Raw genomic sequence first — 8,991 nt, 5'->3', positions numbered from 1 at the left:
CTACAGGTATGACTTTAATTTATGTATAGAAAGGTGAATTGACTATGATGATGACTGATCAGCATGTCACGTTCAATGTATTTAATGTACTGAAATGTGCTGATGAGAATGAACAATATCGTGCCAATGGCTTCATAGGAGCAACAATGGGAGAAGAGTTCACGAGATTTTGCCATAGCAATTCTGATAGTGATGAAGATTCATTTGAGCGGAGACCCTTGTGCACTTTGCTGGAGCAAAATAGATATTTCAATTTTGATGAGCAATGCTTGGTAGCTCATGTATATCCGTATGGAGCTGTTGATGTCAATGACATGAAAACGGAGGACACATTTACAGTTAATGGACAATGCTTGAAGCATTACTAGGGTGAGCGAGACAAACAGTCCATTGATATTCAATATGTTTAATTTCAACATCTTGAATTTTTTTTATTTTTATTTCATTTTACCGATTTATTTTTCTCTTAGTTATTTCATTTCCTTTGTTTAATAAACTGCAAGAGGGGAAAGGGTTAGTGACACAGGGCCTGTTGAGATGAATCTTGCTAATGAAGAGAATGTACCCAAAGCACCAGAGGAAGAACCAAAGAAAACAAAGTCTGTCAACATTAAGACTGATCGTAAGGAAGAAGATGAAGCAAATCCCTTAATTGTACCACCAGTGGACAGCATTGCGACTGTTCCACCTCCTCCTACTGAACTGATGACTGAACAAGATCGTGAGATCGATCGGGTTATTGATGAGCTCACCAAATTTGATAATGAATAGGAGGATGTACTACTTAATTTACTTAAAAGGCCGATGCATTATAAGATAAGTGCACGAAAGACCACTCATGGCAATTAAAGTACCACCATTCAGTTCCAAGCTCGGGAAGTTTTTATCCCTTTATTACAGCTCATTATGTACATATATATGTTTTTGCATTCATGATTCATATTTGTACATGCATTGAAGACAATGCATCCCTTTGGTTTGGGGGTGTATTGTGCATCTAAACTGCATTAGATATTTAGTTGATCATGCGTGTTTAGTATTTTTGTTCATTTTCCATTCATTTTGTCATACCACACATAACTGCCAAGAATTGTTTAGACTGTGATGAGTGTGTTTTTCCTGTGATGTTCGATGAGGAGCTTAATTCTTCAATAAACTTAGAAAGTGCCAAAAGCACACCAACCAATATACAATATTTATAAACCAAACATATCAACTTAATTCATCAACAAAACCAAAACAATCCGTAAGTGTTTACTTTCATAACATTCTATTTGTATCAACAAATACCTATTCACAAACTTAGACAAGTACCTAATTACCTAGTTTAGTAATTCCCCATATTATACCAAAACAACATATATAGCCACATATACATGCCACAACCCTAAAGAGAAAATGAACTACCAACATCGATGGATAGTGCGAGCCGTAGATTCGATCTGTCCTAAAGTCAGTGATAATGATATACGAAAAAATACACAAAAACATATAAGCTTACAGAGCTTAGTAAGAACATAGTAAATCTTTTAACTTATCATCAATTGAATTCAACTTCTATTTTACTCGATTGAAATTATCGAAGTATAAACAGGGGCACGTATGTGCAATCAGGGGTACTAAAGTACAAACAGGGGCACGTATGTGCAATCAGGGGTACCGAAGTACAAACAGAGGCACGTATGTGCAATCAGGAGTACCGAAGTTCAAACAGGGGCATGTATGTGCAATCAGGGGTACCGAATTTCAAATAGGGGCACGTATGTGCAATCAGGTAAAATTAACGTAAGTATTTTATTACATGGTTATAAGATGAAAATATATATAGGGAAATTCAATTATACATCTAAATACTATGAACTTACATTGCCAACTAACGCATAAGAGTACGATCGAGCTAATCCGTGACTTTCGCTTTACCTCGGTTTATAACTGGCTGAGATATATCTTGATCTAAATAAATAAGTATTTTCAATTAAATGTTTCAATAAATCTCAATTATTCAATTCGATCCACAAAAACACATTTTTTACATAATTATAATTTTACCCCTAACATTTTAACTTCTTTACATTTTAGTCCTTAAGCTCGTAAAATGGGATTCATTATTTCATAATTTTCACCATGTACTTCACACATTTGAAAATAAATCCTATTTGATATTTTCAACAAAATTCACTTTACAAAAGTTGTTTATCTATCAACAAAGATTTATTTTCTTTCATCAAACATCAAAAACCACATGAATATATTCATAGCAAAATGCTAACCTTTTAATAATTTTGCAAATTAGTCCATGGGCTAGCTAGATTAAGCTACAACGACTTCAAAAACATAAAAATCATTAAAAACAGAATGAAAAATACTTACATGCAATAAGGAGAGATGGTCGAATGCTTGAGATGTTAAAAATAGTGTTTTCTTAGGTCACTTTTCAGTGGAAGATGAAAAACAAAGATGGTAGCTTTGGTTTTTCATTAATTTACTAACATTTATTATTAAATTACTTATTTAACCATATTATTAACATATAAAAACACCTATCTAATGTCCATATTTGTCCACTCATACTAAAAATGGTATAATTACCACATAAATCCCTTAACCATTTAATTTCATAGCCATTTAGTACCTTTAACTTAAAAACTCTAATTTTGCATATTTTACGATTTAGTCCTTTTCATCAAATTAAACATAAAACGATAAAATTTCTTAACGAAATTTTTATACGAACTTTCTAACACACTGTAGACACTAAAATTAGAATAAAATAATTATTCTCACATCATATTTATGGTCTTGAAACCACTATTCTAATTTTATTAAAAATGGGCTGTTACACCGAAAGAACTTATGGAATTGAAAGCTCAGCTTTAGGAACTTTTTGGTCGAGGGTTGATCAGACTTAGTGTGTCCGTGTGGGGAGCATCAGTTCTTTTCATTAAAAAGAAAGGTGGTACTCTAAGGTGTATGGATTACCACCGATTGAATAAATTGACGGTAAAGGATAAGTACCCACTTCTGAGGATTGATGACTTGTTCGATCAATTTCATGGGGCCTTTGTATTCTCAAAGATTGATCTTCGTTTTGGGTACCATTAACTAAAGGTTAAAGAGGCTGATGTACATAAAATTTCCTTTAGGACTTGTTGTGGGCACTACGAGTTCCTAGTCATGCAATTCGATTTGACGAATACTCCGGCTGCATTTATGGATATTATGTATTGAGTTTTCTAACCGTATTTGGATCATTTCATCGTGATTTTTATTGACGATATTCTGGTATACTTTAAGACAGAGGATGACCATGATGAACATCATAGAGTAGTTTTGCAGATACTCTGTGAGAAAAACTCTACGCTAAGTTGAACAAATGTGAGTTCTGGTTAAGAAAGGTTACTTTTCTAGGACATGTGACTTCTGCTGAGGGAATTTGAGTCGACCCTAAAAAGATTGAAGTTGTGGTTGAGTGGAAATAGCTTAGGAATGTGTCTAAGATCTGAAGCTTTCTCGGTTTAGTGAGGCATTATTGAAGATTTGTTGAGGGGTTTTCACTTATCGCAGGTTTTTTAACTAAGTTGTTGCGTAAAAACATATATTTTTTGTAAGCCAATGAGCAGTAATTGAGCTTTGAAAAGCTTAAGCCCGTTCTGACTCATACATCCGTTCTGATATAGCCTAAATGTAGTAAAGAATTTGTGGTTTACAAGGATCTTTCTCACATCTGGTTGGTTTGTGCTCTAATGTAAGATCGTAAGGTAGTGGCTTAAACATCTTGACAGCTTAAGTCACATGAAGGCAACTATTTCATACATGATCTTGAGTTGGCTACGGTTGTTTTCACTTTAAAAATCTATAGGCACTATCTGTATGGTGAGAGGTGTATCATTTACACTGATCAAAAAAGCCTTAAGTATCTTTTTATTTAGAAGTAGTTGAATCTTAAGCAACGTAGATAGATTGAGTTGCTTAAGGACTACGACTACACCATTGAGTATCAACCTAGTAAGACCAAAGTTGTGACCGATACTCTTAGTTGTAAATCAATGGTCAATTTGAGAGCAATGTTTGCTCGCCTAAGTTTGTTTGATGATGGTAATTTGTTAGCTAACTTGCAAGTTAAGCTGACTTGGATTGATTGGATTTGGGTTAAATAGTTAGTGGATGATTCTATTATTCTACAGTTTTGACAGGTTGAAGAAGGTAGGACTTCTGATTTTGGGCTGAATGGTGATAAGGTTTTGTGTTTCAGAAGACGGGTTTCTGTGCCTAACGGTGCTAAGTTGATGTATTCTATTTTGTGAAAAGTGCATAGTAGGCCATATGCTATGCATCCTGGTGGAAATAAGATGTATCAGGATCTGTAAGAGTTATACTGGTGACTCGGTTTGAAATGGGAGGTAACTGATTTCATCTATAATTATCTTACGTGCCAGCAAGTTAAGGCTGAGCACCAACTGCCATCGGGTTTGCTTCAACTCGTTAAGATTCTCCTTTGGAAATGGGAGCATGTGATTTTGGACTTCGTTAATGGGTTGCCCTTGACACCTACTAAGAAGGATTCTATATGGGTCATTGTGGATCGTTTGACCAAGTCTGCTTATTTTATTCCAATCAAGACTGGTTATTTTCTACAAAGATTGGCTAAACTGTACATTTTCAATATCGTTAGACTTCATGGGGTTCCTATCTTGATTATATCTAATAGAGACTCTTGTTTCACTTCTCAGTTTTGAAAAAAACTTCATGAGGCTTTGGGTACTTGGTTGGACTTCAGTACTGCGTTCCATCCTAAGACTGATGGGCAATCTGAGAGAGTGATTCAGATTATGGAGGATATGCTACGATCTTGTGTAATTGACTTTCGTGATAGTTGGGAGGAGTTTCTGCCACTGGCTGAATTCACTTATAATAACATATTTTAGTTCAGTATTTAAATGGCACCTTACGAGGCTTCATACGGTCGTAAGTGTTGTACCCTTTGTGTTGGACTGAGTTGGGTGAGAGGTGAATTTTGGGTCTTGAGTTGGTTTATGATACTATGAACAAGGTCCGACTGATTCAGATCGTCTTAAGGTAGCTTCTGATAGATAGAAGTCATATTTGGATCTTAAGATGAGAGATATCAAGTTTTCTGCGGGTGACCAAGTCTGTTTTAAGGCATTTCCATGGAATAAAGGTATTCGATTTAGACGTAAGGGCAAGTTGAGCCCTAGGTTCATTAGGCATTATCAGATTCTAAAACATGTTGGATCAGTCGTCTATCAGTTAGAGCTACCTCCAGAGTTAGATCATATTCACGATGTGTTCCACGTCTCTATGTTGAGACGGTATCGGTCTGACTCATATCATATTGTTTCAGTTGAGGAGATTGAGGTAAGACTAGATTTGGCCTTTGAGAAGGAGCCGGTTCAGATTCTGGATCGTGATATTAAGGTCTTGAGGAGGAAAACCATTCCTTTGGTTAAGTTTTTATGGCGGAATCATGGCACTAAGAAAACCACTTAGAAACTTGAGGACTTGATACGACAGCAATACACGTATCTATTTGAATCAGGTAAAATTTCGATGCTAAAATTTCTTTTAGGGGGAGAGTTGTAATGCCCCAGAAATTTGAATTTTTGATTTGTTAAATCCTATCATAATTAAGTGTCTGCTTCAGTAGATAAGGGCCTTGAATGTGTGCTTGAGGTCATGGGTTCAAATCTCTCTTCTGGGAAAATTCAGTTATTTTTACTCCTAGCCCTATCCTTGTTTACTTGGCTTAAAAGTTATTTTCGTTCAACTTGTGACAAAATAAGCCTACTGATTCAGGGGTAAGGTGTTAACTTATCATATGGTCATGAGATTGAATCTCTGGGTGAGCAAATTGACAATATTTTTGTTATTTCTGATTGGATTACCTAGGTGAATGATTTTGGGTCAATTTCAAACTCTTGATAATATAGTTAGTTACCAGAAATCTAATTAGTGGTTAGTAGGATTAGATTTGGGTTGTTTTAAAATTAATTTGATTTTCCCCTAAGTTCTCCCCAAATTTTTGCTCCCACATCTCTCCACTCCTACCATTTTGTTTTGTTTTGTTTTGTTTTTCTGTTTTCTCTCAAGTCACGCTCATATTTTTCTTCTTTTCTTTTGAGCTTTTCCCTTCTTTCCTTTCTTTACACTTATTTATGATTTGGTCTTGGTTTATTGATTATCCTCTCGTTGTTGTCACTGCTTGTCGGTAAGTTTGGTTAATTTTCGTCTTGATTTTTCGTTTTGATGTGTTTTTACATGGTTGGTAAGAATGAATGTGTTAATTTTTGGGTTATGGAATTAGTCATTTTAATGTTCAATTAAGGGAGAATTGTGAGATGTTTGGTGTTCCTTCAACGACTTAATTATTATGGGTTACTGTTCTTGAGGGTAAGTGACTGTATTCGTCACTATTTAAGGTTGAGTTCTCTGTATTGAAGTTTAATTTACGTTTTTGGGTCATGATTTAGCGTTCGTTTTTTTGTAAAACTAAGTTAATTAATTTGTATAAATGGTCATTTTAGGTACTGGAGTATTCGTCTTTGGGTCCACATCGAAAATTGATCAGGTGTGCAACAAAAAACTGAAAACTCGTGAACGTCTGAAAGCCAAAAAATAGACTGTCGATGCCACACTATTGTGTGCCAGGCCATGTGTACCACATGGTCGTATAACAGACTGTGTGCTAGACCGTATGCATGGTTTGGGTCAATTGGGCCGTGTGGGCCACATGGATGTGTGTGAGATCGTGTGTTAGGTTGTGAGACCCACACACACTGGCCAAGTAGGTTGCGTGGGTGACACGAGTGTGTGGGCCCAAATTCTAAAATTTTTCCCCAGGGAAGTATTCATCATACGAGTTGAACGTAGGCCTTTCGTAGGGTCAGTATGATAGAAATTAGGCTATAAATCATTATCTCTGATGTTCTGTTAACATTAAATACGATTTATGTACGCATGGTTAATAAGTTATAAGCTAAGTGTGATCTGTATTATGGTAACTATGATCCGTATTATTTTAAGTATGATATGTTATTTGCTAAGCATGATCTAAATTTGGTATATAAAGCATGTATGTCATATACATTTTAGTTCTGCATGTGCTTTGGGGTGGGAAATATGTTTATGGAGGAAGTGTGGGCAGTTTAATCTATTTGTCATATTTGGTTACTCAACCACATATATATCTGTTTCTAGCGAATTATCGCCTAATGATCTGGCAGCTAGGCTGCAAATATTCTAAAAAGTGACATACAGTCACTTAGCGGTGTGTAGGGCTGGATGGGTGTTTAATATCCTATATGGTGTGTAGGGATAGTCAGAGATGGTGTGTAGGGAATGGGTGTAGGATTTAAAATATGTTTATGATATGTTCTGATTCTGTTTCTTTTTGTGAAATATGTCTATTTGAAATTCGAACGCATGTCTGAAATTGTATCTGTTGTTATTATTTTAAGTTACACATTGAGCTTATAAGCTCATTCTCTGTTTGTTTGACTCTCAAGTAACTCTCAAATATAGGACGGGTCGATGCGATAGGAGCTCGGTTAAACACAGATAATTTGTGCTATTTAAAAACTTGGTTTATTTTGTTTTGGTTCTGTTGGACTGTTTCGAACATTTGGAACTGTTTTTGTTTTGGACTTTAAATTTTCTGTTTTAAACCGTTTAATCATTTTTAAAATTTTAACAACACTATTAGCAAAACATTGGATTTTCAAAATTCAAACTGTGATTTTCAAACTGAATTTAGCTAAGAGTTCTGCTGCAATTATCAGTGTTTTTATAAATATGTGTTTATCGACAGAATTAACGAATTAAGTAAGGAAGATATTGTCATTTAAGATAAATTGGAATTGTGTTATCAAAAGCTTGCAATTTTCCACAAGCCCAAATGATTTCTAGATTTTCAAAGTGAATCATGGTAACTTCTCCATAACTGACCGTAACGTTTAGTCTGAGTTTGAGGTGTTGCACTTCTACCCTTCCTTTGTTACTTACTTATTTAACAACTTGGAGACCTAGCAACTATTTTAGGTCAACAATGTTATTTTCAAGTTCATTGGTTTTAAATATATATATTTTCATATATATAGTCTAATTTCTTAATAAAAATTACATATAAATATACTTCAATCATATACATAAAAATATGTTTATGTATAAATATAAAATATAAAATTATTAATTAGATTAAATAACATAATTTAATGATTATATTTTATTGCAAAAAGAAGTTTAAGACAAAAAGTTAAAATGATTTAATATAAAAATCTTGTGGGAATAAGTCGGTATCCATCAATAAAGGTTGATATTGATGAAAATGATCAAAACACATAAAAGGTTTATCAAAATCGAAACTAAAATTATTTAATAACAATTTATGGATGAAACAATATGTATTACCAATATAATCATACCATATCTCCTTTTCTTTTGCTGACTTGAAGGTCTCCGGCCAGTGTGTTTCACCAAGAACAGTAGCACCAACAAGGATGACGCAAAAATAAAATTCCTTCACATTTCATAGCTGCATCGTGAGAATGCTAAAGAAAGCAACAGGAAACAAATTGAAGTGTATCCATGTCTTTGCCACCTCAAAGTCTTGCAAAAAGGTCTTTAAGCTTTATAAGAAGTGGCTTTTGCACTTTCCATTTGTCAAGCCTTACAATAATTTAACAATTTGAAGTCTATCCCACAAATATCTCTATCCTTGCCTAATGCCATTGTTGGTTGTGGACATTACCTCTTAGCTTCAGTGGGTGGGCAATGGGTCCATCCCTCCATTATTATTATTGTAGATTTAGCTAATTTTCCCATGTGGCACCACGTGGAAATCGACGCTTATGTTCTTCAGTTTCTATATCTGATTTTGTTCAATCTTGGAAAGAGATGGATTTTTATGGAGGACCAAATTATTGCATATGCGAGTTTACAATTATTTTATGTAGTACAACTAGTATAATTAAAAGT

At 34.5% G+C, this 8,991-nt stretch overlaps 1 long non-coding RNA gene across 1 annotated transcript; it reads right to left on the bottom strand.

Annotated features, from left to right (window-relative positions):
* Positions 1–1,523: 1,523 nt before the first annotated feature.
* LOC105774423 (uncharacterized) lies at positions 1,524–8,670 on the bottom strand. Its single transcript, XR_001127352.2, has 2 exons — positions 8,439–8,670; positions 1,524–1,953 (listed from the first exon to the last, which is right to left on the bottom strand). It is a non-coding gene; the product is annotated as an uncharacterized LOC105774423 (long non-coding RNA).
* Positions 8,671–8,991: the final 321 nt, after the last annotated feature.

Source organism: Gossypium raimondii, chromosome 6 (assembly GCF_025698545.1).
Source record: "Gossypium raimondii isolate GPD5lz chromosome 6, ASM2569854v1, whole genome shotgun sequence".
Classification (NCBI taxonomy): domain Eukaryota; kingdom Viridiplantae; phylum Streptophyta; class Magnoliopsida; order Malvales; family Malvaceae; genus Gossypium; species Gossypium raimondii.
The sequence above is the reverse complement of the archived record's forward strand: the minus strand, read 5'-3'. Positions and strand labels throughout refer to the sequence as shown.